This window comes from Rattus norvegicus, chromosome 15 (assembly GCF_036323735.1).
Source record: "Rattus norvegicus strain BN/NHsdMcwi chromosome 15, GRCr8, whole genome shotgun sequence".
Classification (NCBI taxonomy): domain Eukaryota; kingdom Metazoa; phylum Chordata; class Mammalia; order Rodentia; family Muridae; genus Rattus; species Rattus norvegicus.
In genome coordinates, this window is record NC_086033.1 from 44,045,718 (window position 1) to 44,055,575 (window position 9,858).

The following is a 9,858-nucleotide window of genomic DNA, read 5'->3' on the forward strand; positions in this document are numbered from 1 at the left end:
TCATGTTCTCAATGTCAAGAGGTGAAAAGGTTGTGCCTGTGATTAATCAAGAGTCAAAAAAAAATTTTGCATTGGTAAGAGAGAGAACAAGGGGCTGGAGAGATGGCTCAGTGGTGATGAGCACTGGCTGCCCTTCCAGAGGCCCTGGGTTCAAGTCCCAGCAACCACATGGTGACTCACAACCATCTATAATAGGATCTGATGCCCTCTTCTGGCATGAACTATATATGCACACAGAAAACTCATGACATACATAAATAAAGTTATAAAGAAAGAGAGGGAGAGAACAATGACGAGTGTCATACCTCATGCCACCACTCACCCCTTTACCTGGAATAGTGAGCACTTGCTTTGGAGAGTAAATGTCTGTCTGTCTCTGTCTCTGTCTCTCTCTGTCTCTCTGTCTCTCTGTCTCTCTCTCTCTCTCTCGCCATAAAGCGTCATTAGTTCTTTCTACACTGTGGGAAACTTGAGAGGTTTTAGACACAAAAGCACACAGGGTTTTTTTAATCAACTACTCTTGGGTGTGATGAAGTTATCCACAGTTATGGTTTGGATGTAAAATGCCCCTCACATGCACACCTGATTGAACACCTTTTGCTGTTTTGGGGAGTTTGGGGTGTTTGGTTTGGGGGAGGTTATGGAAACTTTGAGATGTTGGGCCTATCTGGGAGAAACAAGTTATTAGGGGACAGGGCCTTGGGGATGATTGCCTGACCACTATGTCTGGTTGACCTTTCTCAGCTTCTTGTTATGTTGAGATATGAGTGTACAGCTGTCACCAGCTCTGGCCACCATAGTCATCTGCCCACCATGCCCTCTCATTATGATGAATTGTATCATCTCAAACCATGAGCCAAAATAAATCTCTTCTCCCTTAATTGCTTCTTGTCAGCTACTTCGTCACAGAGAAGAGAGAATAACCAATGTATGGGCCTTTAGCCAGTCCTTTACATTGTCAGGGAGTCTTGCTTGAGCGCAGGTTCTACCTTAGAGGTCTGAGAGGAAGGGCAATGCAGCCTTGCTACTGGTCTGAGGTCTTCACTCTGGGTCTTTCAGTGTGACAGTTATTAATGTTGATTGTCAGTTTGACAGAATCTAGAGTCATGCCGGGGAAAGCCTGTGTCCCTGAAGGAGTTTCTAGAGTGAGTTAACTAAAGAAAGGAGAGTCATCACCAATGCTGTGGCACCATTCCATGGGCTGGGGATCTGAGCCGAGCAAAGAAGAGAAGGGAGATGAGCATCAGCATTCACCTTTCTGCTTCCTGATGGTGGACACAGTGAGCGGCTGCCTCCTTTCCTGCCACCATGACTCCCCACTTTAGTGCACTGTAACTTAAAAACTTAAGCCAAAGAAACTCTTTGTTAGGTATTTGATCACAGCAACAATTACAATGACAACAACAACAACTACTACTACTGCTGCTGCTGCTGCTGCTGCTGCTATTGCCACTGCCACTGCTACTGCCATTGCCATTGCCACTGCCACTGCAACTACAACTTCAGACAGCAAAGGGAAAGAGAGAGTCAGGAGTCCCAGACTAAGCTCCTACCTTGGCCTGGTCACCTGCACAAGTCACCTCTTTGAGCTCAGCCTCTCATTCTAAGAGACCTATTGCAATGTGCTGAAGGCAAGAAGCTTTCTCTGGAAAAGAACACAGGATATGATGGAAAAATGGGGAGGAAAGAACAGATAGAGAGGCACTGGGTCCAGTTCCTCCAGGGCCAGCAGTTCCCAGAACATGCCAAGGCAGTTTCACTGTGGACTCTGACAGCTGAGTAGCTGGGAGCCGCGTGGCAGACTTCTAGCCCTGTTTTTAATTCCATTTTGAGCTCCCACTGAGAGAGAACTGTTGTGTCCTTGAAGGTTAAGTGACCTGAGGCATCTTGGTAATGACATCCCTACCCCAGTCCCTGAGCAGTGCCATGCCCTCTTCATCATAAAGGATTTGGCACAAAGGCTAAAGGCTGGAAGGAGAGCTTGGGAGTCACTCTGTGGTCTATGAGCAAATGTCAGGCTTTTACAATAATATGAGTCAGTGTGATTGCCTGTGTTGAGCTGAGACTTGGAATGTTAGCCCTGGAAGCCTGTAGGACTTAGCAGGGCCATCAGTGTGGGCTTGGAATGTCAGCCCCAAATGCTTGGGTTTCAACCCTCTGCAATGTACCCATAGCCTACTGGGATGCTGCCGTCAGCTTGGAGATCAGTCATGCAGTGGAACTGGTTCTGTGCCCAACTTTAAGAGATGTAGCAGGGAGAGGACTCCCCAGAGAAGAATCCATGTAAAGAATCTCCTGTAGGCAACATGCCTTCTCTTTCCAGAACTAAGAATCATGTACTATCTTTCCAAGGATTCTTGTCTCCTTAAATATTCTACTGATAGATTTTGTATTTCTATTTATTTTTAGTGTATAACTGCTTTGCTTTTGTGGTGGACTAATTAAAGATGATCCCTATAGGCTAATATATAGAATGCTTGATGTCCAGATAGTGGAACTGTTTGGAAAGGATTGGGAGGTATGGCCTTGTTAGAGAAAGTATGTCTGTGGTAACAGGCTTTGAGGTTTTAGAAGACAGCCACCATTCCCAATGTCTCTCTATCCTCTGCTTGCAGATTGGGATGTAAACTCCCAGTTGTTCCTGTTACCATGCCTTTGCTTCATCATCATGGACTCTAACCCTCTGAAACTGTAAGCCCAATCAAGCACATTCTTTTATAAAGCCACATCAATAGAGCAACTAAATCGGCCAGCATGTGTGTAGGTGTACCATTTGTGTGCCTGACACTTGCAGAAGCCAGAAAAAGGTGTTGGATCCCCTGGGCATGGATTCCCCGGGAAGGGGTTATAGACAGTTGTGAGCCACCATGCGGACACTAGATAGGATCAGAACCCAGGTCCTCTGCAAGAGCAGCATGTGGTCTTAACTACTGTGCAATCCTTCCAGCCTCTCTGATATGTTTGAAAACAATTTCTGTGAATGTAGAGAAGCCAAGATTCATGCCACAACCCAGTCTGAGGTTTTTGTTGTTCTTCTTCTTTAGAAACACAGGAGATAAACATAAAAAGTAACAATCAAGGGGTAGGAATGAATGCCAGTGGGAAACAGGTTTCTGGTGTGAGAGTTGAGAGTTTAGGGAAGCTCTTGCTTATTATGTAAGCCTTAAAAAACTATCTGACTTATTTTTTAAGTAGTAGAATGTTTTCAAGCCTCCCTTTGATAAATATAAACTCTAAATAAAAAAATTTCCATTTTGCACCAACTGTAACTTATGCTTCAGAAAAGAAGAGAAAGACAATAATCCACAACTCTTTCTTTCCCTTTCTTCAAAATATTTAGTTTATTTTTCAAGACAGGATTTCTCTGTGTAGCCCTGGTAATCCTGAAACTGGCTCTGTAGGTCAGGCTGGCCTAGAACTCAGAGATTTGCCTGCCTCTGCCTCCCAAGTGCTGGGAATACAGGCGTGCACTGCCAATCCCAGCTCCTTCTATTTTAAAAATGTATCTGTGCAACTTCCTCTGTTTCTGTCATTCTTCCTCAATCTTTGTCTTTTTCTTGTTTCCTTTCTTCCTGACATGGTACTTTTGACATGACTTGACTATTCGGCTCATCACGTCTGCAGGACATCACATTTCCCACTCTCGTTGCTACTAAAAACATGTATGGAGTGTTCTTTCTCTTCCTGTCCACAGTGAACTAAGTGGCACAGTCAGTTGTGAGTGACTTCTCAGCACAATGGAGGGTTTTTTTTTTTTTTACAAGTTTCTTTCAGATGTGGGAGCAGCGTCAGAGGTCACTGTGCCCTACAAGCCACATGATGTAAGAGACCCCTGGTGTGGTAATCCTGTTGGGAACGCAGTCTCAGACTGTGCTCACACAAAGCCCTTGGTGGGACTTTTTGGTCCTGACAACCAGTTCTAGATGGCGCGGTGCTGAAACAGGATGATATGGTTTAAGCAAGAAATGTTCCCTTCAGACTAATCTATTTGAACACTGGTTGATGGCACAGCCTGGGGGAGTTTATGGAACCCGTAGGACACAGTCTTGCTGGAGGGAGTCCATCACTTGGGGCAGGCTTTGAGGCATTATAACCTTATTTCTCCTCCTGTGAGTGGATGGAGTGCAATCAGCCCATCCCACCATTGTGGACCCTCCCTCTGGAATCCCAAGCTAAAATAAACCCGTTCTTATGTTGCTTTCGGCTATGTTGTCAGAACAACAGAAAAAACAAGCAATGCACAGGTCTTTTGCATGTGGAGAAAATTCTTCATCTTCCTCCTGGATAGTTCAGGAAAACCCAGAACCTTCTTCCCATGACAGCTCTGAGACATGTTTGCAACCCAAAACCTCTGAGTGATTTCTTCTCAGAGTGGAACCTGCCCCTTTCTTGCCCACTTCTGGACCCTTCGGCCTCCTGGTTCCAGTTTCTAGCAGATGAATCTAGACGTAAACAAATGCTATCCCGTATGCATTTGTCAGTGCAGAGTTCAGGGGCTCTGTGCCCCCCTCCATGCTTCTGCCCATCTTTAACTCATAATGGCTTACATTAACTCAGAGTCATGTAAAGTAAGGTTTTTTTAATGTGCTCTGGGAAGTCTGGTATCCCACATCCTGTCCATGGGCAGGAACATCATCCCAGCACTGGTGTCTGTTTTACATTTGCCCCGTCACTCTCTGCTTAAGGGTTTGGCCCAGCATCTCTGTTCTGACTAGTTTCCTATGATTGGATGTTTGGCTACAAACTACAAATTGTTTGCATTGCAAACATCTTGTTATCTAATTCCCCAGCAAAATTTAAGTCATCTTGATTCTGAGATACACTCCTTAGAAAGTACCCTGCATCTCCAAGTTTGACAATACAATGAGCTCCACGTAGGTCCCCAGACGTGGTCCAGGGAGGATGCTCCCTGCCTATGACCCTGGGCCAGTGTTGGGAAACATGGACTGTCTCCTGCAATTCATCATCCACACACCTTCTAGGGAATGAACAAAGCAGGTATTTGGGCAGATTTCATGCTGGGTAGAGAGCAGGGAGCGCCACAAGGCAGAGGATCCTGCCTCCGTGACTTGGAGTGAGCCCCAGCTGTCAGCATCTGGATACTGTGGAGACACTCATGACAATTACTATTTCATTTGTCAGGAGCTGTCAACTTTGAGAAGTAATAGCTATGGCCAAGCTTCGGGATTCCTGAGCATATTTTTAAAGAGCCTCTCTCTCCTAAATGCCCTTGAGACAGGAAAGCCAAAACTAGGAACTTGGTTTCACAGACTGGGAGAGTTGGGTTCAAAGAAGTTTCATGACTACCCACAACCACAGAGCTGGAAAGGCTGCCTGGCTAGAGACCTACTCTTCTCTTCACAGGGCCCTTCTGAGGGCCGCTGCTTGTCAAGTCCAGCAAGTGTTGACTTTCTACTTCCTCTGGGTCCATTTCTGGGATATGTGCTGGAATAAGACACACAAGACAGACGTAATCCCAAGAAAACAGGGAGCCCTCAATCGGCGCTTATGGTCTGACGTGGCTAGTCACCAGGAACACAGAACTAACGAGGTTGCCATGGAGAGTTCTAATGATGCAAAAACATTATCTCTTCATATCAAACACTCAGATTCCACTTTTCCTAAGTTTCGCAGACTTAGCTATGGACAAGCCTAATTAACCTTCCACCATGCATCCTGTTACCTCATAGTGGTGGTGATGGAGCACGGGATCCAGGTGACAAGCTACCATAAACTCGTGGTTTGGGGAAAAAACTGCTTTGGACTGATTTTTACTATTATTTTATCTTAATGTCAACCATTTTTTAACTCTCTTATTTGTTCATTTTGCATGTGTGTGCACTTAGGTGTGCAACACAGTGTGCATGCACAAGTAGAATGACAATTCACCAGAGTCAATTCTCAGCATGTGGGGTCCAGGGATCAAACTTGGGTCATCAGCATCAGGCTTGGCAGCAAGCACCTTTGCCTGTTGAGCCATTCTATAATCCCTGGATGTTTTGAGCTTAGGTGACAGAGAGAGAGAGAGAGAGAGAGAGAGAGAGAGAGAGAGAGAGAGAGAGAGAGAGAGAGAGAACTTGAGCTGCCCTAAGTCCTTGCCCACTAAGAAGGAAAGCCTACCTTCCCAGGTACTGCTGTCCTCTATATGTGGAGCCTGAGCTTTTATTTACAACCAAGATAATAAACAAGTGGAACGCCCATAAAGAAGAGATAAACAGGGGCTGGAGAGACAGCTCAGCTGTGAAGAGCACTGGCTGCTCTCTCAGAGAACTAGGGTTCAGTTCCTAGCACCGCCAAGCTGGCTCACAACCATCTGTGACTGCAGATCCAGGGGATCCAAAGGCTCTTCTGGCCTCTGTGGGTTCCTGCATGCATGGGTGCACATCTAAGCATGGTACGCACCCATACCTATAAAAAATAAACAAGTAAGCAAATTGTGGGTCCATGTACATGTTATACTACTCAGCAAGAAGAAAGGAAAAATAGCAAAGACTTAACTAGCTAGTACAGATAAATCTTATCCTGAGACAAGTCAGAAACACAAGAGGGGAAGGGCGAAAGTGTCCTGGCCCATAGCTGCTGGCTTTAAAACAATACACAGATTCCTCCGGCAATCTTACAGTTTGACAGTCCTATGTCTGTCTGTGGGCCTCATGCATCAAACTAGCCCCTGCCTAAAATCAGTGTCTTACTTACAGAGGGTGCAGGAGGGCTTGGCTAGCCTCTTATCACTTCTCCACTAGTGTGATAAAACACTGGGGCCAAGGAAAGAGTTTGTTTGGCTTACAGTTCCATAGGGTCAGCGACCATAACAGTGGGGATGTGACACCAGAGCAGAAGCTGAGGGCTCACATCTTGAACCCGAATCAAGAAGGAGGGAGGGAGGCAGAAAGGGCAGTGGAGAGAGAGAGAGAGAGAAAAAGAGAGAGAGAGAGAGAAAGAGAGAGAGAGAGAGAGAGAGAGAGAGAGAGAGAGAGAGAGAGAGAGAACGAACAAGGGCACACCCAAACCCACCTGAGCAGTGAGTGCCCACCAAGTATTCAAGTGCCAGAGACAATGAGGGACTTTTCTCATTCAAACCACCACACTTGGGCTGTGCTTAGATTTTACCTCCTCCTCTTTGTCCAGTCTGTCTGCTTTCCTTACTTCTTAAAACAGGTTGGTGTAGGTTCATGAATTAAAAAAAAAAAAGGAAAGGTCCATTTCAGGCACAGTGGATGCTGTTGTTTGAATCTGAAATTCCCATCACAGACTCCACGGTTTGAATACTTGGTCCTTAGCCTCTGATGCTATTTGAGGGTGCTGTGGAATCTTTATAAGGTGGAGCCTGACTGGTGGAAGTTATACCCCAGCCTCTGCTGCCTGCCTTGATATCTGCTTCCTGTCTGCCATGTTGTGAACAGCCTTCACCACACCTGCTTGCCTCCACCACACCTTCTCTGACAGGGTGGTCTGAAGTCACAAGGTAAAAGAAGCCTTTCCTCCCTAGCTGGCATCAGGTATTGTGGTTCCAGGAGCCACAAAGGTGAAGGCCCCAGGTCTTAGTGACTGTCTTAATTCGTTTGTGGTATGAAACAGAATGCCTGTGAAGAGAAATCTATAACAAACAGCGATTCCTTTCTTCCCCATTTGAGACCTGAAAGTCTAAGATAACAAGCCAGTCTCTGGCCTGTTTTTACAGTGTGATCACGTGGCAGGAGGCAAGAGAGAACGAAGGTCGAGTCTTGCTATGTCAATGGACAGACAGGAGGAAGAAGATATTTCTGTAAATCCTTCTCACGGTGCTATTGGCTCCTGCCATTCCCACTAGACCCCGCCTCTGGGCACTGCTGCCCTGGAGAATCAGCTTCTGGGACATGAGCTCCAGCCACAGAACTGACACGCTGCGTTTCTTGCGGATGCATATGTGTCTGTAACGACGGTCTGTGAGTGTCACATTCTGAGCGTACACACACCTAACTAGAGGGAAGGCTCTGTTCCCAGGGGTGTTGGTGACTTGCTGAGTGACAGAAGCATTCTTTTTGTAAGGGGTGATAAAAGGGTGATTACTGGCCTAGACTCACTGCCTAGGGCTGAACTACAGGTTGAAGTGACCCAAGACAGATCACTCGATCTCTGTGTAAATGGTTTCAGGAGCTGCACCTGCCTCACAGGTTGCTGTGAAGTCTACAATGTACCTCACTGTATTAACAGCGTCCGCATCTGCAGACCGAAGCTGACCACAGATCAAGACTATCTTTTAAGTAATCAGGGTTTGTACTGAATATTAAAATGTATCCTTATCCTAAATCTCAAAACTATATGGTATGATAGCTGTTTACATGTATATATGGTTTGATAGCTGTTTACATACATGTGTATATGGTATGATAGCTGTTTACATAATATGTACATATGGTATGAGAGCTGTTTACATAACATGTATATCGTGTTGGATAATATACATAACCTGGAGATGATTTAGAGTAGACAGGATGCTGTATGGGGCCTTTATGCAAGCACCATGACGTTTTATGCTGGGCACTTACATGCCTGAGGTTTTAGCATCCCCAAGAGAGTCCTTAAACCGGCCTCTGGAGGATATCCTTACACAAGGACTGCTTTGTTTCTTCCTGCAAAGCAGTGTCCTGCAGGAGCTGCCTCTGGGGACAGCTAGGAAGGCAGTCACTGAGGATGTCTGAGACTTTTCTGAGGGTTGGCAGTTGCACTGTGGGCAGAATTAAGTTTGGCAGACTCTCCCTCTGTTAGAAACCCAACCTTGAAACCCGGATCTCATGTCTAACAGCAAACAGGAACTTACTTATGAGTGTTAGCGTCCGCACACTGCGGTCCAGATCCATCATCTGATCTATCCAGTTGTGGCTTACACTGGGTTCTGGGGTGGGGTGGGGCGGGACATGTCTCTCTGATACTCTCTCTCCTCCCACTACTCTGATCTCAATTCATTGCTTCTTTAACACCTGGTTGGATCTCTTTTTAATCCTTTTAATTTGTACTTATTTTTACTGTGTGTATCTGTATGTGTATACATATGTGTATGTGTGTCTATGAATGTACAAGTGTACAAGTGTGGGGGGGTGCTGAAGTCAAGTTCAGATGTCATTCTATCTTGAGGGTTTTTATACAGGCTCCCTTGCTGGCCTAGAACTCACCAAGCAAGCTAGGCTGTCTGTCTGGTGAGTTCAGCAATAATCTTGTCCATAGCTCCTCAGTACTGGGGTCAGTCACAGTGTGTACCACCACACCATCTCTTTTATGTGTGGGCTGGGGATCCAGCTCAGGTCCTGCTTGAGAGGTCAGGGCCCTGTGGACTCAGCTATCTCCCAGCCCAGTGTACCTTTTTTTTTTTTTTTAACAAGGTAATTGTGTTAAGGTTTCCAGTTCTTTGAGGTCCAGTCAGACTTCCAACTGGCTGGCTTCTCCCAGGCCCGTTCTTTCTTGCCTTGTGCAGCCTTTGTGCTCCGCGGACACTGGCATTGTTACTGAATTTGTGTTGAGCTTGATCTTGGGAAGTTCTTTCAGAGCCCCCAGACTTTATCCTAAATAGTTCCAGTGTGAACTGTCCAAGTCCCTTGGGAGTGGATGTAACTTCAGGAAATGCCAAATTTGCTGAACGAATTGAAAAATGCCAGTTCTGTACTACAGTAAATTTTACAAGACTGGTTTCCTTGGGTGTGTCATAACCCAGGTCTAGCTGCCATTTTCCCAGAAGCTGTCCAAAAAGTATTTTGAACAGCGCCTTTAAAACAGTCACTGAGTCCCAAAGCGAAGGGCTGGAAACGCGGTACAGAGAATTGTAAGTCTTAGGGTGGCCACAAGAGGGCAGGCGTAGTCCAGACTCCCTCTAGCAGTTGTTTT